General features: G+C 46.8%; 1 protein-coding gene across 2 annotated transcripts in view; it reads left to right on the forward strand.

The window, feature by feature from the left end:
- The window catches only part of pde4d (phosphodiesterase 4D, cAMP-specific), a 103,680-nt gene that overhangs the window by 28,727 nt on the left and 49,535 nt on the right, over nt 1-25,418 (forward strand). The gene's annotated exons all lie outside the window — the stretch shown is intronic.

Here is a 25,418-nt window from a genome sequence, read left to right on the forward strand (position 1 = left end):
TCCGTTGGTGTACCCCAAATCCAGCCACTGTTCCTTCTCTCATCCCCTCTTCCCTCTTTTCCTTCCGATTTCCTTATTCCCCCCCCCCCCCCCCCCCCCCATTTTTAATTTTCCCATCTAATTGTGCTTCGAACCCCTCTTTCACTCTCCAACTACCTCTCTCCGGCAGCGTGTTTGCCCTCGCGCACACTCCTGTGCGCGAGGGCAAACACGCTGCCGCCCTGGGAAACAGGTGTCGGTGCATCGCACGCTCGCACGCCCCGGCTTAATGAACAAATCGTCTGAAGATTGCCGTCGAGCATGGCGTCTTATTATGGGACGGGATTGTCATCCCATACACCTCTGCTCTCACTTATCATCATTGCCAGCGCCATGCAGTTTATAAGGGAGTGTGTCTGTGTGTGTGTGTGTGCGTGCGTGTGTTATGCAGGGGTCTTTAGCTGAGATGCTACTCCCAGAACGTGTTTTTCTCTCGCTGCCTGCTGGCTGCAGAGCTGAGGAGAGTCATGCTGTTGGACAAGCACTCATAGATCCTTCACCAATAATAGGTCTGATTCAAGATGGCCTTTGTACGAGTGGTGCGGATGTGTGTGCCTGTGTGTGTGTGTGTGTGCGTACATGTGCTCGTGGGCCCACATGTTCATTTGCGTGCGTGCGCTCATCTGTGTGTGTGTGCGTGCATGTGTGTGTGCGCGTGTGTGAAGAGTGGAATTTAAAGAGTGTGTGTCAATTTGAGTGCGGCGTGAGTGCTAGGCTCAGACATCAGTAATTGCTCAGGAGTCACGACTCAGGATCTGAGCGATACGGAGAGAGGGAGACGGAGAGAGAGGGAGACGGAGAGAGAGGGAGTGAGAGAGCGAGCGAGCCAAGAGAGAGGAAGAGATGAGGAGCTAGAGAAGAAAGAGGCAGAGAGTTTAAGCAAGGGGATAGTGAGGGAAAGAGAGCATAGAGAGAGAGAGAGAGAGAGAGAGAGAGAGAGAGAGAGAGAGAGAGAGAGAGAGAGAGAGAGAGAGAGAGAGAGAGAGAGAGATAGAGATAAAGAGATAAAGAGATAAAGAGATAAAGAGACAGGATGAAGTGAGAGATGGAGAGAGACAGGGGGGCTGTTGAGAGAGTGTGAGGAGACCGCCCCCCCCCCCCCCCCCGGTCTCCTCACACTGTAATGGGGGGGTGATGATGATGACTGTTTTACAGTTGCACTACCACAGTTGTGCCACTGATGGCTTCTTCTCTGTCTGCAGATTACGAGCACACAGACTCAGATGGATTCCAGTTCCCTCAAGGAGGCCCAAATGTATAGCATCTCATTGTGAACTGTTATAGTAAAAACAGGAGCTTTCTGTGTGAAGATTTTGGGGCTATGCCGCTCAACCGCTGTGTGCATATGCGTTTGTTATCATGCAGTATGTGTGGGTGTGTTTGTGTACATTGTCTGTGTTGCTGCCGTGACTGTGTGCGTGTGTGTTTGTCCTCCAGCAGTCTGAGAGTGACTCGACGCAGGAGTGTGTGGAGTGACCGGGAACCTAATTTACTCCAATCACCTTCTCATTGTTTTACAGCTCTGGGGCATGGAGTGCTGTAAATCTGGAGCCATACAACCCTGTTTGACTCCAATCCACATCTCATTAACGAGACACTCTCTTTTCTCTGAGGACCACTTGGTTTGATTTACTGTGCAGCTCGCAGGGGAGGGAACACGATAAACACACACCGCTCGGCTGTGTGCAGGCAGTGTTTAGGTTTAGGCCCATAGTACCCCAATGACGTTAGTTAAGGACAGTTTAAAGGATCCCTGCTCCACCCGGAGAGCTATCTACACCTCTACTTCCTTCTCCACTTATCCTCTGCTCTCCAGGATATTTTGGGAATGAAAAGAAGGAGGAGGAGAAGGTCGTGATTTTGAGTCCGGCTGCAGACAGGTCCCAGTTTGCAGCAGTCGTTGTCCGTCATATTGTTGTGTGTGTGTGTACAGCGTTCATATAGACCAAAGCTCACCTGATAATAGTTCCAAGAATGACAGGAGTGGCTTAATTGCTTTGATGGCCAGAGACTGCATCGTTATATCCATGACATCCCCCGCAGCCCTACACACTCCCAGGCTCATAAAACACACGTGTCCATGTTTCCAGCACGTACACACACAGGCACACACACACACACGTTCATGTTTCCAGCACATAAACGCACACACACACAGACACTGTGTACTGAGACTCTAAGATGAAAAGATAAGGATTGTACTCTTCTCCTCTATACTCTCCTGTGCACATTGACTGTATGCACCCTGACTGAAACACTTCCTTAATTGCAATCAAGTTAATCAGGGATTGTGAGATATGAGGTTTAAGTGAAAGCGGTCATCCCCACACACACACACACACACACACACACACACACACACACACACACACACCACTCTTTCTCTCTCTCTCTCGCTGTCTCTCTTTTTCTCACCACCTCTTTGGCATGTAGGCATCTTTATTCTGAGTATTGGCCTTATTTGTGTGTGTGTTAGTATTAAAATGAGCGCTCTGGTGGTATTTGTTATCACAGTCTCTCAAACTAAAAGGAGTGCTCCTCACTGACCTTACTGTTGCACAACGCCGACTGGGCTATGAGAATGTTGGTGTTTACATAACACAGAGTGACTGTGTTGGGCAGTGTTGCTGATTGGCGCTATATTTGTAATGGACTGGTGGAAAGTTGCAGGGTAGAGAGGGATGGATGGAGCGAGAGAGGGATGGAGTCAGATGGAGTCAGGGCGTAGGAAGAGAGGGCCCGAGGCACAGTCGGAGCTAATTCAAAGCAGGGAGTGACTCTCCCTCGCTTTCTCTCTCTTTCTCTCCCCTCCCTTCCTCTTTCACATCCCTCTCAACACGTTCTCCCGCTCTTTTTTCGCATCCCACCCCCGCCATTTCTGTCTCTCTCTCAGCCTCCCCCGTCAACAACATTTCTCCTTTCCCTCCCTCCCCTCCCTCTCTCCATCCACCTCCCCTCTCTATCTTACTTCACCCCCATCTTTTCTTGCATTCCTGTTGAGCCTCTCTCCTTCTCGATGAGGGCACCCAGGGCCTCCTCACAGTTATGACGCTGTCAGATCTCCCTCCCTGCTGTTGACACGGGGCTCATTGCTCACTGTCTGGGGAGAGGCTGAGACGACGGCTGAGGCTATGCTAACGGTAAATTCGCAGTTTAAACTTCCCAAAAGGCCCCCGATGAAGTACCGAAAAAAGGATTGTTACATTCGTTTTATGGTAATTACCCTTGGTAGGAAGTTTTGTTGTGGTTCCAGTGTTAGCTCGCTAGCCGCTAGCGTGCCAAGTTCGAGCTGGGTTTACGTTCTGTGTGGCCTTGGAAAACAGCCATCAGCCAGTGTCAATGTGGAGAAGGTTCCCTGTTTTATCTGTTTCCAGTCCTGGATTCTGCTACAAAGAAATTAGCTTTAGTGATTTGCACACATCGAGGCAACTAACGCTCAGCTAAGCTATCCTGCGCCGTGTTCATTTGCTAAAAAATGATTTGTGTTGGACAGCTTGTCAAAAGGAGAATCTACACACGGACACATGCACACACATAAGCACAAAAGTGCCCAATCGCATGCACACGTTGGTGCGCACTCACACACACACACACACACACACACACACTGTGTTTGGGATGAGCGTAGAGACCTCTCCTTTATGACTCAGCTTTTACTCTGCATTCTAAGCCAGGGTCTGGAGACAGTTTTGACTGAAAGAGAAGACATTGCGATTACATAACATCGGAGGGATGGTAGCAACTGCAGATCTACTGCAGATAGAATTGGGATTTTCCACAGAACAGAACATCTTTCCCAAAACTTGTTTATACTGTTATATCTTCTGTATCTAATTCAGCTGAGATGTGTGTTTCTGCATGTGTGTGCATGCGTGTCTGCAGTGTGGGTGTGTGCGTGTGTGAAAGTATTTGTGTGTGCGTGAGATACAAGAGTCAGCACATTGGCAAATCTCTGCTATCCTCTCCTCTGGATTCAAGCTTCAAAATGAATCACTTCGGTAGGCCTATTTCATACTGGGTGGCCAATTCAGGCCTCCACCACAGAACACTGTCATAAACCTGTGGATGAACGCTGTGGCAAGTTATCAAGGTTGAATGCAATGGATGTGTGTCCAAAAAGGAATCGACAGTCTTAGACGAGCACAAGTCCACATCACCAACACCGACATTATAGTTTTTTTGGGTGTTTCTGCATCAGATATTCTGCTGTGCTGTTGTTATGTTAGCAGTATTCATCCATGGTATGTTGACAGCTACTGGTAGGAGAGCTGGCGGGTAGGACAGTGTGGTGACTGTTATTCTGCTCCTAAGGAAAGGAGGGAGAAGATGTGAGGTCCCAGCTGTTCAAAAGTTCGTTCAAAGGGCCTTTGATTCTCTGTTTATACTGGAGCATAATCAAAAGAGATGTTCTCTCTCTCCCTCTCTCTCTCTCTCTCTCTCTCTCTCTCTCTCTCTCTCTCTCTCTCTCTCCTCCACCTTTCTCTCTCCCTCTCTCCCTCGCTCTCCTCTCTTTCTCCATATCTCTCCCTTTCTCTTTCTTTCCTTCTCTCTCACTCTCTTTCCCTCCCTTTTGTCTCTCCCTCTATCTCTCCCACCCTCCCACCCTCTCTCTCTCTCTCTCTCTCTCTCTCTCTCTCTCATCCTTTGTTCCCAGGGCTCATCTGGGAGCCAGCAGGACTTTGATTAGAGATCATTCAAGCTGCTTCTAATTGTGTAGATTCTCCTGTGGTCGGTTGGGCAACACAGGCTGGGAAGGGTAAAAGAGGAGAAGAGGAGAGGTGAGGAGACGAGAGGTGAGGAGAGGTGAGGAGACGAGAGGTGAGGAGACGAGAGGTGAGGAGAGGTGAGGAGACGAGAGGTGAGGAGAGGTGAGGAGAGATGAGGAGAGGTGAGGAGACGAGAGGTGAGGAGAGGTGAGGAGACGAGAGGTGAGGAGAGGTGAGGAGAGGTGAGGAGAGGTGAGGAGGCGAGAGGTGAGGAGAGGTGAGGAGAGGAGAGGAGAGGTGAGGAGACGAGAGGTGAGGAGAGGTGAGGAGACGAGAGGTGAGGAGAGGTGAGGAGACGAGAGGTGAGGAGAGGTGAGGAGAGGTGAGGAGACGAGAGGTTAGGAGAGGTGAGGAGACGAGAGGTGAGGAGAGGTGAGGAGAGGTGAGGAGACGAGAGGTGAGGAGAGGTGAGGAGAGGTGAGGAGACGAGAGGTGAGGAGAGGTGAGGAGAGGTGAGGTGTGGAGAGGTGAGGTGTGGAGAGGTGAGGAGAGGTGAGGTGTGGAGAGGTGAGGTGTGGAGAGGTGAGGGGAGGAAAGAAGAAGACGAGACAAGACAAAGTTTGGTCCTTTAACTTCCAGAACGTTTCTAATAGATGAAGAACTTCATTGAAACGAGTGTGAATGTAGGGGCCTGTCCCACATTTAGCCGTCCAATCACAATTGGTCATCCTCTTCACCTCATTCCCATTCACAGCTGTAATTGGCACACATACTGCTGGTGAGACCTATTGAGAGAGAGAAGGACAGAGACAGACATTTGCATGACATAGAACATCAATCAGCAGGGCCTGCAGCTGACACCATAAAAAGAGGCCTGGCGACTTTCATCTTCACGGATTGTTCCTTCCATCCCCCGAGCATGAGAGCCATACACAACGAATCTAATCACATGTCGCTGTGCTTCCAAGGCTCACCTCTTCACCACCAGCAAACTCTCCTTTTATCGAATGTGTTTACACTCCTGGCTGTACCCAAGCGTAAAAATAGTATACTTACTGAGAATGAGAGCTTAAAACATACTCATTATAATCATCATTATCACTAGAATTCTATTTGTCTACACAGTTGTGCTTTAAACCCACTGATACAAATAGACGTTACAGTATAGTAACAATAGACAACTTTAATATCTATATAGATATATATCTATGTTTGTAGTAACTAGTATACTTGAAGTATGATCTTTTTCCGCCTGGGTAAAGTTAAGGCACACAGTTAACAGTTAACACACATTTAGTATAGACAACGAGCTTTGTTATCAGTTAGCAAAGCTCTGCACTGTTTGGCCTTCATATGGGATTTGGAACAGCTGGGAAACCAGTAAAGAGCTAAGACGCTAGAATGGCAGTGCCGTGCATTTATTGACCCTCTGTGTGTGCTTTGGTGCATATTGCTATCACTTCCCTGTGGTCACCTGGTTCTACAATAAACTGGGATAGAGAATGGATCCTGCTGCACCGTAGTTTACTGGGAAATGAACTATGGTGTTACTACCTACGGTGGTAATAAAACCTCCAGGAAATAAGAGTGTGTCACACGCTCTTATGGGGAAACAAGGAGCTACCATAAAGCATCCATGTTGGACAATTGGTTTCTGTTTCCATTTCAACAACAACAACAACAAAAAGGAACAAAGTAAGAATGCATAAAGGGGTGCTGAGAGACAACCTTTTAAAGTTCCTTTGTAGGGTATGAGTTGGGTCTGCTGTGAATTTGAGTGTTTGTTTTGCTGAGCGATGCCCCTGTCAGACATCAGTGCCAATGTAATCTCTCTAGTCGTACCCTAGTTTTGATGTAATCTCTCCGCAACGCCCGGTGCATTGCAAGCTACTGTAGACAACAAGGATGCCATCTTCAGCTCTGGCTGTTTTTACAGATAGCAGGGGCTCTGTGGAAAAGGCAGTTCCCTTTTTTTAATATACACCAGATGTCTGCTATGGCCAGCCCTTTTGACTGCTGCAGTCCAGTCCAGCCCAGCCCAAGCCTAGCCCACTAGCCCAGCCCAGCCTAATTTGGCCTATCCCCAGCCCTCGCCCAGTCCAGCCATACACAGTCCAATTTTTTCCAGTCATTTGAGCAGCTTGAGATTTAAGAACATAACGGAGTGAAAGTGAGAGTGTAATTATGATGGCAGCTACTTCTGATCCATCCAGTCGCAGATGCCATCGGTTTATTTTTCGCGGCTCTTCGTAACATTCTGCTTACAGTAATATGAGGGCCTTGAGTGTGTGTACTGTGGGTGCATGCGTGAGTGTGAGGATGTTTGTGTGTTTGTCAGTTCAGGTCTTGCTTACCAGTCCTCCACAGCCTCCTTGACCACTGGGGCTGTCTGCACTGATTACTTTCTGTTCGCTGTATTAGGTAACGAGAGCTGAAAACGAGCAGCCTGTTTCTTGTGTGAGGTAATTGGTTCGCAGCTACAGCAGTTGCTCATGGCGCTGAGAATGCTATGTGTGTGTGTGTCTGTGTGTGTGGGAGGGGGGGTTGTGTGTAGTGTGTATATATGCATATAGATGTATCCTTTTGTGTGTATGTAGTAGAGCCCGACCGATAAAGGATTTTTAAGGCCGATACCGATACAAATATTTGGTGATTTAAAAATCCGATATTCCGATATCGGCCGATATTAAAAAAAATAAATAAATCCATAAACGCGTAACAAAACAAACTGCTTTCTCTAACAGTAGTTATTTGTAGTTTACATTTAGTCACTTTTAGCAGAAGTTCTTATCCAGAGCGACTAAGTACAGGGACATTCCCCGAGGCAAGTAGGGTTAAGTGCCTTACCAAGGACACAACGTCATTTTACATGGCCGGGAATCGAACCAGCAACCTTCTGATTAATAGCCCGATTCCCTAACTGCTCAGCCATCTGACTCCTGATATTATTTCCTCACTAAAATAATATGTTAATGCAGTTTCTGATAAATAAAATGTATAAAAATACAAACTTAAGATATGAAACTGAAAGTCCTTTGAAAAAAATAAATGAAAATAAATAAATAACACTTAATATTCATTTATCGGCCATTATAAATGCCGATACCGATAGTTTGGAAAATGCCGATATATCGGTCGGGCTCTAGTATGTAGGCCTACTGTATGTAAGGTGAATGCGCGTTGATGTGTATGCACTTGCCTTGGTATGAACGCCTACATGCCTTGGTCTGTGTGTTTGTGTGTATATACTGTATATTTGGGTGTGTTTGCTTGTTTGTATGTGTGGTGCATGCGTGCGTGTTGTGGTTGGATTGTTATTGTACTTCAACACTCATTTTGTGGTGGTATTACTGTCATTGCATTGCGTGACAGGGACAGGATGGTTCTAGACTGCTAAGTCCATCCATGGAGCTTATGTTAGCTTTGGATTCACCGTGCTGGAAAGGTATGCTACAACGCTATCTCCTCATCAACTCAGTGTTTGACACTGAGCTTTGCAGAGCTGCATTGCTAGGCTCTAAAGAGCCACGTGCAACATTGGCTTTTCGAGGGATCTGTATGTGTGTGTGTGTATGTATGTGTGTGTGTGTGTGTGGTTGGGGTTGATAGACAGTTACGGGTGGAGAAGGGGCGAGTAAAGGGGTTGAGGTAGGCAGAGGGTGTAATTTTCTGTCAAGCTGGCTGGCGCCTCAAATTGGGAATGGCACAAATTGTATTAGCCCACCGCTCCCTAACAACAATGTCAGATTGGGTGGCAGAGTGGTTACTAAGGCGATTCTGTCTTTATTCAAGACCAATCTCATAGATGCACATATCTTCCTCTTACATCCTGACCTTAACATCTGATTTCCGAGCACCCGATTCATTTATATCAAATGAGATATTGCTTTTGATGAGATAAGTGAGAACTGTTCAATTTCCCTCAGCAATCCAAATGACTCCAAACTCCATACAGGAAAACCTCTTTAGCTCTCACATTATATCAAATTCTGTATATGCTATTTAAAATTATAATATGTTTGATTTTCCCCAACCTTTCCCTGGGTACTCATTTTAAATGCTTGGAGATTTATTTTGATGAAACGGGAATTAAAGAGGGGGTGGCAGAAACACTGTGCTATGAAATAAATTAACATGTTCCAAAAACACAGCAATATATGCTCCTGCCCCCCACCCTCACTCTCATTCTCCCTCTCTAATTCTCTCTCTTCCTTTTCTCTGTCTCTTTCTCCCTCCTCTTGTCTCTTCTCTGTGTCTCCTCTCCTCTCTTTGGTCTCCATCGTTCTATCTCCCTCTATCTCCTCCTCCATCTCCAACCCCTCCGCTCCACCCACCCACCCGCCCCCCTCTCTTTCCCTTCCCCGCTTCGCCCCTCTCCTATATTGACACGCTGCGACAGCGCACACACTCCGTACCTCTCCTCTGTGCTATTTATAGAAAGTTAATTTGGCTGTGTGTGTTTGCAGTCTTCCCCGTGTGGGCTGCGTTAGCCCAGGCTCTGATAGCAGTGAGGGGGGTGGGAGATATTGGCTCGGGTGGGCCGGGATTAGTTCATTCTAAAAAGGCTCTCGTACTGGAGCAGTGACAGAAGCCCCCTGGTTGGAGATTGAAGAATGAGAACATGGCTTGCCACGGGCCAGCCGAGCCACCAGAAAAACATCAAGGGGACCACAGTGAAGGAGAAGTTCTACATAACTATCTCGGTTCCCCCCCCCCCCCGAATGTCCAAGATCACCCTTCCCCGCTTATCACGAAGTGTTCATAGATCCATTTCGATCCTTAGTGTTACGTATTTACCCGATGAGAAGAGTATTATTATTCATCCCCTTCGGGACATTGTGGTGCTACAGCAGTGTAAAGTACAATGTTTATTTCACGGGCGTGTCATAGTAAAACTACAGCGAAAGAAATCAGCGCGCGGACAGAAAGTGACATGCAACAAAATACAGGCTTGAAAAACACAAATTCATCAGCAAAAAGGGCTATAATCAGCTGGCTATGTGAAACAGGCACCAACACATGTAATATTAAGTACTTAAACCAAACGTTCTACAGCAGGAAATGAAACTATACCTTCCCTGCTTCCAGAAGAGAGCATGTCAGGAAAACTAACTAGTGGACGTACAGTAGAACACACATCTCTCCCATACAGACAGTCCATGAAATGGAGCAATATTGGATTTCACTTTCAATTAGTGGGGTTAGGGAAATAGGGGGAATTGTGAATTGTGAACTAGAACTGAGCTTGAGATTGATATTGTGTTTGGCTTATTTCATATCTTGAATAAGGGGCTGAAAGTGACAGATGGAAATATTAGTGTACAGATGGTTGAACATGATGAGATTTCTTTCACAATTTTTTCTGCATTTACACCCAACGGTCTGCGAAAAGAAGACGTTCTTTTCAGTTTTATTATTTTAAAAATAATAAAACTTTCATTGTTTGCTTTCACACCCATTGGAAACTTTATTAACTAAATCTACAATTTCCGCCTTTTTCCCCAGTGGAAGGCTTCAAACCACTGTAGCTTGGCAACAAGTACTGCAGCGATGCCCACTCACATTCTAAACAACAAGATGGCCCAACAAACAAGCAGTCACCTTCCCCCACATCACACACAAACACTCACATACACGCATACACATACATAGATATAAAACCACACAACAGGCTGTTTAGTTTTGGAGAGGCAGCATCATGAGTCATGTGATACCCCCCTTATCAAGAAAACCATATCTAGCATTTCATTACAAGCACACTGTTTGTGCCCCAGCATTTTTGCCCAGAACAAAATGTCTGCCATGCGTTACCATACGGTAAACTAACAACATTACTCATCTCAAATTCAGTGTGTTTGACACCTATACATATTCTTCCGATCTTCATAAATATGTACTCCTGAAAGGATTATTAGAAATAGAAGGATTCGTTACATTCCCCTGTGTGTGTACTCACATATGTTTCTGTATCCTAAAATAATAGTGGCATCTAAATGTCTAACGGATATATCTCTCTGGTATAGGAGGGCATTCATGCAAAGAAATGAAAGATGTTCATGCCATCAAGTAAATGAGCCACAAAGTACTATAACAGATTAAGTGCTTTAAGGTAATGTAACTGTGTTATGTCATTATGCCTTTTTAAATGGTGTTTTTATTGCTCTAGCCCATTAAGGGAAGCTAATGCAGTAGTGCAAGTCAGATGGAAATTCTTGATTGGCCTTACACACAGATAAACATGTGCACACACACACACACGCGCGCGCGCACACACACACACACACACACACACACACACGCACACACACACGCACAGTGACGCAGTCTTACAAACACACACACATCTTAAATGTATTTGTTGTCATAGACCACCAGTTCATTCCTTGGAAATGGTCAACCTCTTGAGTTCAAAGCTCTACCCATGTTGTGAGTAGGAAGTGCAATCACCCCAACCTAGCAGCCTTGGGTGCATGTTACCAGGGTAACAGGAAACATACAGTAAGGGAGCCCAAGACGTCAATGCAAAGGAAGAAATGCTTCTCTTTGTTAGAAACTGTCCGGGTCAGATGATAGCAAAGCTTCCTGCTTTTATTGCCGCCAATGACAGTCACGGCCTTCCCTCTATACTTAGTCTTTCCCCGTGTGTGGGGGAAACTATCTCTGGTTCTTCTGCTTTCAATTGATTCGTGGAGTGTCCTGGCTGGAGGGAGGATGCTGTCCCTTACAGCGACTGTGAAAGTAGAGTGGGCAGGAGGAGGAGCATAGAGGAGGACGGATGTAGGAGGTGAGGAGAAGACAGAAGTGAGCGAGGAGTGGGAGAGATGAGAGGGATCAAGAAGTTGGGCAGACCTCCTTGTCCGGCTCGCCTACGAATGATGTTTTTCTCCTCTCACGAGTTCAAGTTCAAGTCGTCGGTTAACTTTGCCTTCAGTCTGCGGTTAATGTCAGCCGCGCGGGGCACACTGTGCGTCCGGCTCGATATGAGCCGAGACGCCGTGTTCGTGCGCGCGCACGTACGTGTCGGATTTATGAATGACGTTTATCGAAAAAAACGGCGTTCGATTGTGGCATGTGGGTTGGGTGTGGAGAGTAATGAACACTGGCGTAAAAGGTTTGAAGAGATAAAACAGCTCTTGAATTGCTGATGATATGTGTTGTATCAGGAAGAAGGTAGGAAGGGGGGGGGGGGGGAGAGGCATGTGTGTGTCCCAAGCAGTGAAGAGGAAGGGGGGGGGGGATTGATCTGAAACCAGAACGACTTAATCCTCCCTTTCAATCCAAATTCAACAGGCAGCTTATTTTAGCATCCGGAGCAGAGGATCAAAAAAATGATAGAAGGAAGTAGGAGAAAGGAGGGATTGGGGTGGCCGTGCGTCAGTGGCTGCCCGCTACATTGATTTCTTCGACTGGACTGTACTCATTTCTGTCAGATGAAAACAGGGAGAATTACATTCTCTCCTCTCAGAGAGAAAACAGGCGATAATCTGTTTTTGGAGCAGCGCCGAGCAACTAGCCCTCTTGTCCTCTCCTTTCACTTCTCCATTTTTTTTCTCCTTAGCGCTTTTCATGTTATCACGCTCTCATATGTCTCACACGTCACGGAGAAGGTGTATCGAAAATGGCTGGCGTCAACTCATCCTCTGAGTATATTTCCAATGCAGCAGTTGAAATGAGAGCTGTTGTTCCTGGGAGAAGACCACACAGATGACATGCTCAGTGCTGACTAGGCATCTGCCATACCTACAGTGTAACACGTCAGGGTGTGTCGAGAAGTGAAGACGGAACGAAGTTCATAGCTTAAATAATGCCCCAGTTCACACCCTGGGACTTCACTTCCCACTTTGAAGTAGGGTCCGTTCATCTACTGAATCATTCCAAAGCCTCTTTATTTTCTTTAATGAGCCTGTAAAAGACCTCGACCAGAGGGAGAGAGGTGGGAATCAGGACCACAGATGGTTTTCCTGGTCTTCTTGGAGCGAGAAAAGAAGCTACACCGACGACTCTGGGTGTGTTCCTCATCTGGGTCACATCTCCACAGACTATCTCCCTCACTTTCCCGTCTGCTTTTCCTCAGACTAGAGGGCAGTTCTGATCCATTATGGGTCGACGCGTGTCTATTTGCGTTGCAGTGAGCAAGGCCGGTTCTCCTGTTCTCTCTGATGACCCGAGGGATCCTGGTGCAGACTGGGACCTCACCCTGGTGCCACTGACTGTTCCAAAGACTCACGTTTTTAAAAGCTTTCATTTGGTCAATCTGTAAAGTTTTCCCATTTGAATGGTTTGGGGCATTCCATTTTGGAATTCACAGAAAAAGTCTGGTTGCTTGTGATTCGTTTCTCTGCAACGAAACACACTTTTTAGTTCAAATGAAAAAGTATACTGTATACAGTTTTGATCATCTAAAAGTCTAAAAAAAGGGATGACCTTACTTGATGTTGCACCCTTTGTCAGTTATAAGCCTTCTTTGTCATGCTATGACCAGATGTTCTGTACTTTCTCGGCAGAATGCCTGTGGCTTCCATTGTAGAATTACCGGAAGCTTCACTTTTGCTCCTGAAGCACAGAGAAGGTCCCCCTACGAGCATTACTGCTCAAAGCTCCTTTTAATTATCTCGAATACCTGCTTGACGCATTTGTTTTGAAGTGCTCCGCTAGGCTGCGAGGGCCCTTCCTCTGCTCACTGGAGCCTTGTGCTGGTGCTAGCTTGCTGCGTAGCCACATGCGTCCGTGGCATGGCGGGGTGCCAGCGACAGGGTGCGCTGGCGTTGCTGCCCGGGCTGGGCTCTGACGTAGGTTAGGGAGCCCGGGGGGGATCGAGAGAATGTGTGTGTGTGGATATTGTGTGGCGTGTGCGTGTTGGTACATACCACACATGCATGCGTGCAACGGATGCGAGCAACGGATGCGCAAGTGCGTGTGTGTTCACGGGTGTGTGTGTGTGTGTGTACAGTATGAGCGTGCGCGTTTATGTGTGTGTGTACCGTATGAGCGTGCGTGTGTTTGCGCGTGTGTGTACAGTATGTGTGTGTGCTGCAGGCTTAGGGCAGGCTGCCTGAATTGGGTGCGGGCTGCAGCATGGGGCTGCGGAGGGTGGGAACACGGGCGGGAGAGGGTTCCCGGTCGGTGCCAGAGTCACGGGGAATAAGCCCGCCAGAGCTCTGGGCTCTTCTCTCTGTTTGTTGCGGAGCTTAAGTTCTTAACGGAGCTCTGCAGTGAGGTGAGGCTCCGAACCTGCATTGCCCCTCCCCCTCGCCCCTCCTTTTCTTCTCTCCCTCTCTTTTCGCTCCTTCTCACTCCATCTCTACAGCATGACGTACTGGACAGCATGTGGGAGAAGGGGTCTCAGAACGGTCTTTAATCTTGTTTCGAAAACAACAACAAATCTTATTGTGTAACTCCACCGTTTTTTTTTCGTGATGATTTGCGTCATACGCAAGCATGTACAGAATCACAATCAGAATCAGAATTGGTGTTTATTCGCCATGAAAGTTTGCACAAACAAGGAATTTACTTTGGCAGGAGAGCCTACCTAGGCAGCCATTTTCGGCGCCAACACACACACAAACAGCCAGAGAGTAATCAAATCCCTGTAGTCTGTCTGTGGGATTTGAGTGAGAAACACACACTTGTTTTCCCCGCGCTGTAACGAACCAATCGGCTGCCCTCGCCCTGAGGCCGGGGGTTATGACCCTCTGATGTCATCCCTCTGATGCTGTGGGGGCCAACAACCTCAGAAAACAGAGTAGCGCCACCTCTTCCTCTGAACACCCTAAATCTCAGCCTAACGTCAACTCAACAGGACACCAATGGACCCGTCATATCCTTTTACAGTCTTATATAGAGTTTATTTCCTTAAGGAAGATGCATTCAGTATTAATGGGCATTGAGACTCTTTATCAGTCCCCAAGCAGAGATGAATGCTTTTGTTGCTATGGCCCATTAGAATAATACACAGCTTCTTGGCAGTGATTTTCTGGAACAATAACCCTGTCATCTCCTGGTGAGGGATGGGCGACTCAGGAAGCGAAGCACACTGTGTTTAAAAAGACGATCTCTGCTCGTGAACATCATCATCGACAGGTTCCGACTGGTCTTATTAGGCTGTGGTGGCGCAGAGCGCTTTGTTTAAAATTCCAGACCACCTTTTGGTAATCGTTGTCAATTTGGGGGGGCCATTTTGGCCTTTTGTGAAGTATGCTGACAGCCTCGAGTTGAAAATTATTTTAGCTGAGTTGTGGCAACAGATTGTGAGCTCAATTCCAGGTTTTCGGATGGAATGAAGATAACAAATTAAGGAAGGATAAAGACAAGACGACAGGAAGAGGGAACGGTAGAGGAAGCTTGGATCAAAAGGCCTAGAGAGAAGGGTAGAGAGGGGAGTCACCCGACTCCCCTCTCTACGGCTGAGCGGTGAGGGAGTCGGGCCAGTAATCTGAAGGTTGCCAGTTCGATTCCCGGCCGTGCAAAATGACGTTGTGTCCTTGGGCAAGGCACTTCACCCTACTTGCTTCGGGGGGAATGTCACAGTTAGCTCAGGCCTCTGCAGTGCATCAATAACATATCTCAACATGTGTCTATTACCAGTGTGTGTGTTCATGGCCTTAACAGCTGTGCTAGGATGATGTAGAGGTCACAAACTGTGTTGGTCTGATGCTTGTTTAGGGCAAATTACATCTGATTACAGCCAAAGGCCTGTCCTGATAACCCCCCTTTCTCTCTCTACCACCCCCTCTCCTCTCTACGTCCCCTCTTCCCTCTCTTGCCCACCTTCTCTACTTCCCCTATCCCCCCTCCCCCATGTTTTTTTCTCTTTCATTCTCTTTCTAGGTAAGTGGTTCTACACAAGAGGTTTTCTTAGTACCTGAAGCTTCAGAAGGTAAAGATGTTTTTCTCCTGTGTCACCACGGATATAGATGGTAGTCCATATCTGGCTCTTTATTCTGGATCATTATGGGCTATGCCACTTCTTGGCTGATAGGAAGCTATGGAAATGACACAACCTTCAGAACCTCAGTATAAGGATTTCGTATTTTGACGTCGTGCCCCTTTCTAGTCACAAGCACTCACTAAAAGTGTACTTTGCGCTGAGTGTCTGTACATGTTTGTGTACGTGTGTGTGTGCATTGGGTGTTTGTGTTCGATTTAGGGGATCACGATGGATAAGACATACAGTGCAACCGACCAGGTTTGGACACGGCGTTGAAGTCTATCTCCTTCCCTCCATTAATCCCTCAGACGGACACTATCAGCCAATAGCGTGGCGGCGTTCGGAAGTGGATCTCTTCATCTGATCCAATGTATGGGTTCAGAGAGGTGGTTCTGATTATCTCTGGGGTTATTGATTATGTGTGTTGGGCCTTCGCTAGGATACGCTCTACCTGGTGGGAGGAATGCAGATGCCCTCTCTGCACCTCATCAATCGATCGCTTTAAAACTGTTTGTTTCTTGTACGGGCGGTTTGTGTGTGTGCGTGTGACTACCTGCACGCACTTAGAGTAAATACAACCCATCTATTAAAATGGATTGAAGGAGTGGGAAGACCTGTTTGAAAGAAAGGGAGAGAGAGAGAGGGAGAGAGAGCTTGAGAGAGAGAGAGAGAGAGAGAGAGAGGGAGAGCGTGAGAGAGCGTGAGAGAGAGAGAGAGAGAGAGAGAGAGAGAGAGAGAGAGAGAGAGAGAGAGAGAGAGAGGACAGCAAACAGTAGGTGTGCAAGAGCAGTGAGTTGCAGTCGAGTGAACAGGAACCGCAGCGTCTCTTTGCAAATGCAATCGAATTGCTCTCTAACGAACGTCAGGTTCTTTCAAACCGTCATCTGAACTAGCTGTAGCTCCGGGTCAGATCCCTCCTGGGAAGCGTCATCGGAGATGAAACCCTCACCCTGTTCATTCCCAGTGGGCCCAATGTCTGGCTGCGTCTTCTGAAGGGTCCCATCTCCCCAGTTCCCCCGCTACGGCGTGAGAAACGAATTCCCCACCTCTCGGTCTCGTACGGCGCAGGTTCGTGACGGACGCGCGTGACCTCTGCCCCTCCCCCCGCAGATCCCGCCGGCGAGAGCACACGCGTGCCATGGGCCACGTCGAGGGGCCGGTGCGTCATTCGGCCATTCGGACGCTCGCACACACACTGCACCACAGCGCAGCCCATATCCGCTTCCAGTCAGGTCTCCTTTTCGGTCTTTGTCCCCCCCCCCCCATCCTCTGAGACTTCAGTACACATCCACAGGGGGATAGATTCATGGTACGTACCAAACGCTCCCTCTCCATCTCCACTGGGAATACACTGTAGTGAGGTCCACAAGACCACACGGAGCCAACATCTTGCCACACCTGAAGAGTGATTCAATCACATCAGAATCAGCCCTTGTGACACCCTCAGTATGCTGATTACCCACCAAACGCCGATGCAAAGGAACCATAGAATGGGGGGGGGACCTCCCCAATCTACCAAATCAGCCCTCCTGCTAGCTTGCAAGCTTCAAAGGGCCTGATTTAGACAACACGTCTCCAGCGACCATTTGCTATCCGTTTCGGCGGCGATTTGAACAAAGAACATACCTTGATCAGAACTTTTGAGGAAAGTTCTTGAGACTTTACCACAAGAGTACAAGGTGGAGAATTATGAGAGGGATATTTGTGTTATGTTTGTTACTTTGTTTTAATGTTGTGTTCACTGAAATCTTGATTCTAGTAACAACTCCTTCTTCCTGAAAGATAACCACGTCATTCTTGGTATCTACACAAAGCTATCATAATAAAACAATCATTCAACTATATTTTGTAACTGTACCAAGATGTCCAGAACAATATTTGAACCATCGAATGATCAGCCAGAGATCAGATCACACCTTTGGTAGGTGTGAAGGAAGGAGGGGGGAGTTGAGAACCCAGCTTCCCCCAATCCACATCTGACCCCAGACGGGTCCTCCCTCGAACTGTATAAAGCCCTAAGATGACCATCAATCTCGGACTCCAGCGAAACCGACCATGGCATGAACGCCATCAGGATTGGCGTTCCAAGGACGTCGCCAAGCTTCTCCTGAGATTCAACTTTATAGTGATCGCGACACTATCTGGACGTTTCAACAGAAGAACCAAAAACGCAATTCCAAATGCGACTTCACTGAGATCCCGCAGACTCAGTCACATGACCCAGCGCAGCCGCGCTATGGCTAACGCTCTTTCCCCCTCGACATGGCATTGGCGTGAGCTCTGTTTATGATTTGTAAGGATGTAATCACTGACTGTACAATTTCTGCCTTTCTTTAAGTTAGACCATTTCATTCTGTTCATTGAAACCAATCTCTCATATCAAACCCATAATCCAACTTTTCATAAGATCTGTTTACCTTACTTGAATAAATTCATTGTAAAGATATTTTGACGTGCGTGTTCACTGATGTTACGATTGGCTCTACTCTTAGAACGAATTCATTCCTAAAGATGAGACTGATTATTACATATTAAACATAGGATTCCCTAATGTCCTAAACCAATATTAGGGTGGTGCCCCAGACTTTATGATAAATTAAGTATTTCTATCTTTAAACGAGCAAACCCCGCTACATAATGGCGCCCCGTGTGAGGCTAAGATAGATTGAAATGAGCAATCGTAACTTTTGTGAAACGAACTGTTAAAATAGAGCGAGCTCTAACTGTATGTAGCACCATGTATTTAATACTACTGTGCCTAGGCTACAGTGGCTGTGTGCGTATTCAATTGTTTTTCGTGAAATAGCTGCTAGTGTGTGTGTGGGACCAGCTAGCTCAAAGGAAGCAGCTAGGTTTGACCGGAGGTACGCGCGTGCTCAGAAACACCGCTTCCCCGACATTTACGTTGTAATCTGCCTCGGCCAGCTCTTCAAGGAAAGTAGCATAAGAGCCTTTATTATAGCCCCTATTTTAATAGTGTAGCTATTTGGTTAAGTGAATTAACCAACCAACTAATACGTTGGTGCACATGTCTAGTTCAGGGAAACAGACAGTAGTGCTTAGTCCTGAAGGACTTTTGTTTAGAAGCAACTAAACAACGCAGTTCTGTACACGTAACCTACCGCCACCACGAGTGTGTGTGTGGGACCAGCTAGCTCAAAGGAAGCAGCTAGGTTTGACCGGAGGTACGCGCGTGCTCAGAAACACCGCTGCCCCGACATTTACGCTGTAATCTGCCTCGGCCAGCTCTTCAAGGAAAGTAGCATAAGAGCCTTTATTATAGCCTCTATTTTAATAGTGTAGCTATTTGGTTAAGTGAATTAACCAACCAACTAATACGTTGGTGCACATGTCTAGTTCAAGGAAACAGACAGTAGTGATTAGTCCTGAAGGACTTTTGTTTAGAAGCAACTAAACAATGCAGTTTCTACACGTAACCTATTATGCCGCCACGATATAGCTTGTCGAAAAAAGCATTGACTATTCCCGCAGCTAACTGTGTTTTAAAATAACAGTGGTTGCCAAACTAAAGTTACATTATTAGATGCAGTTCATCAATGTGGTTTAGTTACGTTGACTTCAAGAAGCTACTTAGTAACTATAATTGTGTAAAGTATGTACTATAATTACCTTGTACCTTTATTTGTTATTTGTATACGTCTTTGGCAGTCAATTGTAACCATAACCTAAATGAGTTTATTGAAACTAGTTTGATTTAAAAAGATTGGAAAGCCGACAACTTTTCCCTCATCTAGACCCCTAGTCACAAAGCTTCAATTGCTACGGCCATTGTAAGCCACTTCAAGTGCCTCTTTTTGTTTCAATAATTTCCTCTCAACCTTTTTCCTATGTCATGTCATAGCTTAATCACTCATAGCCATGCCAATGTCTGGGGAGGGGGGGTGACATGCTGTTACGCTGCTGTGGTCTTTCTTCTCTTGTCTTCATGTCAACAGTTTCATCGACGACGGTCTATGAAAGTTGACATCCGGGGGGATGTAGTGAGGTCCACAAGACCACACGGAGCCAACATCTTGCCACACCTGAAGAGTGATTCAATCACATCAGAATCAGCCCTTGTGACACCCTCAGTATGCTGATTACCCACCAAACGCCGATGCAAAGGAACCATAGAATGGGGGGGGGACCTCCCCAATCTACCAAATCAGCCCTCCTGCTAGCTTGCAAGCTTCAAAGGGCCTGATTTAGACAACACGTCTCCAGCGACCATTTGCTATCCGTTTCGGCGGCGATTTGAACAAAGAACATACCTTGATCAGAACTTTTGAGGAAAGTTCTTGAGACTTTACCACAAGAGTACAAGGTGGAGAATTATGAGAGGGATATTTGTGTTATGTTTGTTACTTTGTTTTAATGTTGTGTTCACTGAAATCTTGATTCTAGTAACAACTCCTTCTTCCTGAAAGATAACCACGTCATTCTTGGTATCTACACGAAGCTATCATAATAAAACAATCATTCAACTATATTTTGTAACTGTACCAAGATGTCCAGAACAATATTTGAACCATCGAATGATCAGCCAGAGATCAGATCACACCTTTGGTAGGTGTGAAGGAAGGAGGGGGGAGTTGAGAACCCAGCTTCCCCCAATCCACATCTGACCCCAGACGGGTCCTCCCTCGAACTGTATAAAGCCCTAAGATGACCATCAATCTCGGACTCCAGCGAAACCGACCATGGCATGAACGCCATCAGGATTGGCGTTCCAAGGACGTCGCCAAGCTTCTCCTGAGATTCAACTTTATAGTGATCGCGACACTATCTGGACGTTTCAACAGAAGAACCAAAAACGCAATTCCAAATGCGACTTCACTGAGATCCCGCAGACTCAGTCACATGACCCAGCGCAGCCGCGCTGTGACTTCAGATTCTTCAAATGGACCTTTGGCGCAAACCGCCCTCAACATCATTGATCAACCCCTGATCAAACGTAACTATGGCTAACGCTCTTTCCCCCTCGACATGGCATTGGCGTGAGCTCTGTTTATGATTTGTAAGGATGTAATCACTGACTGTACAATTTCTGCCTTTCTTTAAGTTAGACCATTTCATTCTGTTCATTGAAACCAATCTCTCATATCAAACCCATAATCCAACTTTTCATAAGATCTGTTTACCTTACTTGAATAAATTCATTGTAAAGATATTTTGACGTGCGTGTTCACTGATGTTACGATTGGCTCTACTCTTAGAACGAATTCATTCCTAAAGATGAGACTGATTATTACATATTAAACATAGGATTCCCTAATGTCCTAAACCAATATTAGGGTGGTGCCCCAGACTTTATGATAAATTAAGTATTTCTATCTTTAAACGAGCAAACCCCGCTACAACACGCGCCTTTTATTCTAGTAGTAGCCTCTTAGCGGTGTTCAGAGCGGTCTGCATGGGATTGGGTCTGCAGGGATTTCAAACTGGGAGGTTTTCTGTGTCCTGGTGTGCTTTCGAAATGTGCCCGAACATATGGGATTTCCGTTGTGTGCGTGACGCCGTCTGTGCATTTAACCCTCCATCCATTCCTCCCTGTTCATGGGATATCAAGGGGGACTTAAACCTATGTCGTTCAGGGCGAATATTGTTTTCCAGGACGTTCAGTCTTGGCGAATTTGTTTTTCTCATTTCCTCCACACATCCCTGCATACCTCTACCCTTTCCTCCCTCCCTCCCCAATGGTCGAGGCCCCCTGGGCTAATGACTCTCGCACGGGTTCATCTGTGGGTGAGCTCCAGTGACACCAGCGTGGCCTCCGCCCACATCCACAGCCAAGGGTCATCTTCAGTTCAACATTCTTTTTTCATTCATGCAGCTTTCCACTGCATTCTTCACCTTGGGATCCGTTTGACAGTGTTTCAGAGAATTATCATTCACTGAAGAGCCATGGTTTTGGTGCTGGGACATTCTGATGCACTGTGCACATTTCACTGAATGGAAATGAGGGAGGTCGAGTTGAGTTTAAAAAGGACGAGGAAGCCCGGTTCAGTCATCTAGGTGGTAACAAGCCAGCAGTGGCTCCACTTAGCGCCTATCAGAAAATCTTTACAGGTCATAAAACACCTCCAGTTTTCTCTCCGCACTCAGTTATTCTCAGATAGGGTCCCATAAAACATTTAGTCTTGGCCGTCTGCGTTCTCTCTGCTCTCTCCTTTCTCACGCCTTCTCTTTTCTCTACCTCCCACTCCACCTGTCCTCCGCGCTCTTGTCTCTCCCTCTCTCCCTTCTTCCTTACATTTTACATTTAGTCATTTAGCAGACGCTCTTATCCAGAGCGACTTACAGTAAGTACAGGGACATTCCCCCCGAAGCAAGTAGGGTGAAGTGCCTTGCCCAAGGACACAACGTCATTTGGCACGGCTGGGAATCGAACTGGCAACCTTAAGATTACGAGCCCGACTCCCTCACCGCTCAGCCGTCTGACTCCCTCGTTCATTTCCTCTCTCTCCCCTTCCCCCATTTCCTGTCATCAGCATCAGGTCCCCTTTGTTCTTTCAGCTCTCTATTATTCCCTAGTCCTCTCCCCGTCCTCCCCTCGCCATCCTTCACCTTTACCCCTACCCCCCCAGCCTCATCCCCCTCTCTCCCCCGTCTCTCTCTCTCTCTTCTCCACCTCCGTCCCCTAGCTCGTCCCCTCCACCGCCTCTTTCCTGACATCTGTCAGAAGACTCTAATGACCAGTCTCTGTCCTCTCCCGTTTGAAACCCACGTGACACTGGTTCTTTTTTTGGGTTTTTAGTTTTTTGGAAAGAGAGAAAGCCAACTTATTGATTTCAACCAGATGACTTGATTTCGAGAGCCTGTAATAGTTGATCTTGTGTCTAGCTGGAGTGTCTGACTGGAGTGTCTCTGGTGGTGGGAGGTCTCCAGTGGTTCTGGGAGTGTCTGGACTCTCCTGAGTTAACCGGTTCAGTCAGTCTGGGAGAAGTAGCTATGAGGGGGGTGAAGCCAAGTCCAACCCTGACTTTTAAATGTCAGCTTAGCTGTGACGACACACTGGCCTGCCCTGTTCCCGTAGGTCTGTCACTTCCACTCTCAATCCACCTACTGTCACCTTCAGACACACACAAACACACACACACACCACAAATACACATGCATTTCTATACGACCGCACACACACAAAAAACATGCGTTCTCACAGAGAGAACATACGCTCGCACACACAAACACAAATGATGATAAAAAAATGTTTTTAAATCAAGATAAGAACACCCCTAAAACAAACTGTATTAAGTGAAACAGAAAAACTGTCTAATGAGTATTGCACACACAGTGCCTGCGTCTGAAATATATATCGTAGGTCGTTACCTAAGTTTGCAGATGTAATGTTAAACCAGAAACAGCATTTGTAGATTTAATAATTCTATCGTCTGACTCTCTTCACCTAACCTGTAATTACTTTAACAGTTTAATGCCACCCAAGTTGCTCTCACTCTCTTATACCTTGCCATTTTTATAATTCATGCCCCTTAATGGAATTTGTGAGCGTGAGAGGAACTTTGGATGAGAAATGTGTTGTGAAATGAATTGCCATTATGCAAATAGTTCTCAGACATGAGTCATTCATTATATTATTCACCCTGGCCTTATTCTGAAATAGAGACCCTCAGCCAGCCATATCCGCTGCTTAGATCAGTTTACACCCCCCACCCCCCCCCCCCCCCCACCCCCCCCCCCCCCCCCCCACCCCCCCCTCCCACACACACACACGCACACACACACACCACTCGCCCGTCTGCCTGTTTGCTTGTCTCAGCAGCACAGAGAGGCAGCAGAGACTGAGAAAGAGAAGGTTTTATTTTGTTTAAACCGTTCAGTTGTACGGCATCTTTCATACATCTTCTGTAGATATGTTTTTTTCTGTCCAGGTTTCGCCAAATAAATAAAAAACCAAGGGACAGTGAAATAAATGTTCACATTTTATGAATTCAAAAACACATAGAAGCAACATATCGTCATAAAATTCCCACCATTTAACTTGGCCTTGTTCCCTAGCCTCATTTGTACTAACCTGTGGTCAATTGGGCTTATCATCCCCCTGATGGTCAGTATATCACTTACAGTCATTTGTGGGCTGGTCTGATATCTGGGTGTGCATGGATCGTCTACTCAGACCTTAATTACTGCCCCACTGGAAGTTAGGGAGAGGTCACACTGTAGTCTGCCTGCCAGGCAGCATTAATCAACCCCAGACAGAGCGAGGTGATCCAGACACAGCCCCTGGAGCAGCTCAGGGGGAACCAAGCGAGCCCAGAGACTGCCATAATGACACAACAGTGGTGCAATGCAGGAGAAGTCTATTTTTGGATGAGAGTATTGAAGCAGGCACGACCGGCAGCCATGGAGGGAGGCTCAGAGGATGGGGGGGGGGGGGGGGGGGGTAGAGAGAGAGAGAGAGAGAGAGAGAGAGGGATGGTGGGAAGAGAAGGAAAGGCCTGAGCCTTAGGGACCGAGGGTGGAGTGGGAGGGATAGTGCAGACTGGTTAGTCAGGGATGGAAGGGTGTTTGAGATGAGGTGTGTGAGTGGGGCTGCAGTGTGTAGGCGAGAGCATCGTCTGTCAGCAAGCTTGGTGGTCTTGAGGGATCCACCAAGCAGGAAGTTAACCAGCCATTCCAGGGGCGTAGGTTTGTTTTCAGATGTGGGTAGGACAATTTACTATAATAACTGAGGATGCAACCATTAAATATGATTTTCTTAATTAAGAGTGTGTACGTGTGTGTGTGTGGGGGGGGGGGGGGATTTGCCATTTTCAAAAAATGGGTGGGACATTTGATACATACCCACCTATGTATAATGAAAACCTATACACCTAAGCCAATCCACATCAGTTATGTCTGGTACCCAACTGGTAACCAGCTGATATTAGAGTTGAACACAACCAACTGCTTTTAACAGCAGCCAACCACAAAGCTGTGCACCATTCATAACAGTAAACTTACTGAATATACTGTCAAGTTAGTACATTTGACCACAAAAGCTCACACCAGTGATAGTACTGGTAGCATGACTACTAGTCAGCCAGTCGACCAGACAATCAAGCATCACACTTAACCGTCATTCAGTCCCTCAGTTTGTGATCATCCAGACAACCACCCAGTCAGTCAGTCAGTAAGAAAGTCAGTCAGTCAGACAGTCCTACAGTGGACTCCTGCTCTCCAGGCCTGGTATATAGCATAGTAGTAAGTGACTTAAACACCCCAATCGATACAGGGGAACCTATTTATGAACTGATTATAAACTGGGCATCAACTCTTGACCTTCTTAGCCAGCTGAACTATGTGTAAAGGCGAACTGGCAGCCATTGATGGTGATGATCATGCATATGAAACTTTCCAGTCTCTTTCAAGCCCCTTAGGAGGCTTGAAAATCTAAAGTGGAATGAGTCTCTTGTTGATCTGCACTACATATTTCTGGCATTAGATAACATTTGAGTAATAGGACACTCAGGAATTCCTTGGATTTTCTGAACAGTCCTTGAAACCACTAAATCCCCTAGGTGATCCATGTATCCAATCACAGGGCTATAATCTGATAGGGAAACGAGTTGACCTTTTCTCAAATGCCATCTCATCACTGGCTGTGAATGACAAGAGGGACTGGTGCACCCCTGGCATTTCCAAGGCGACAGGTTGACGGACAGTTTGCTCAGATAGCCCACCTCCTCCTCGGACTCCATCTCTCTCTGTCTCCGGGGTCTGACGGAGGATTCAGGTAGTGTGTGTGT

This window comes from Osmerus eperlanus, chromosome 28 (genome assembly GCF_963692335.1).
Source record: "Osmerus eperlanus chromosome 28, fOsmEpe2.1, whole genome shotgun sequence".
In the NCBI taxonomy this organism is placed as follows: Eukaryota; Metazoa; Chordata; class Actinopteri; order Osmeriformes; family Osmeridae; genus Osmerus; species Osmerus eperlanus.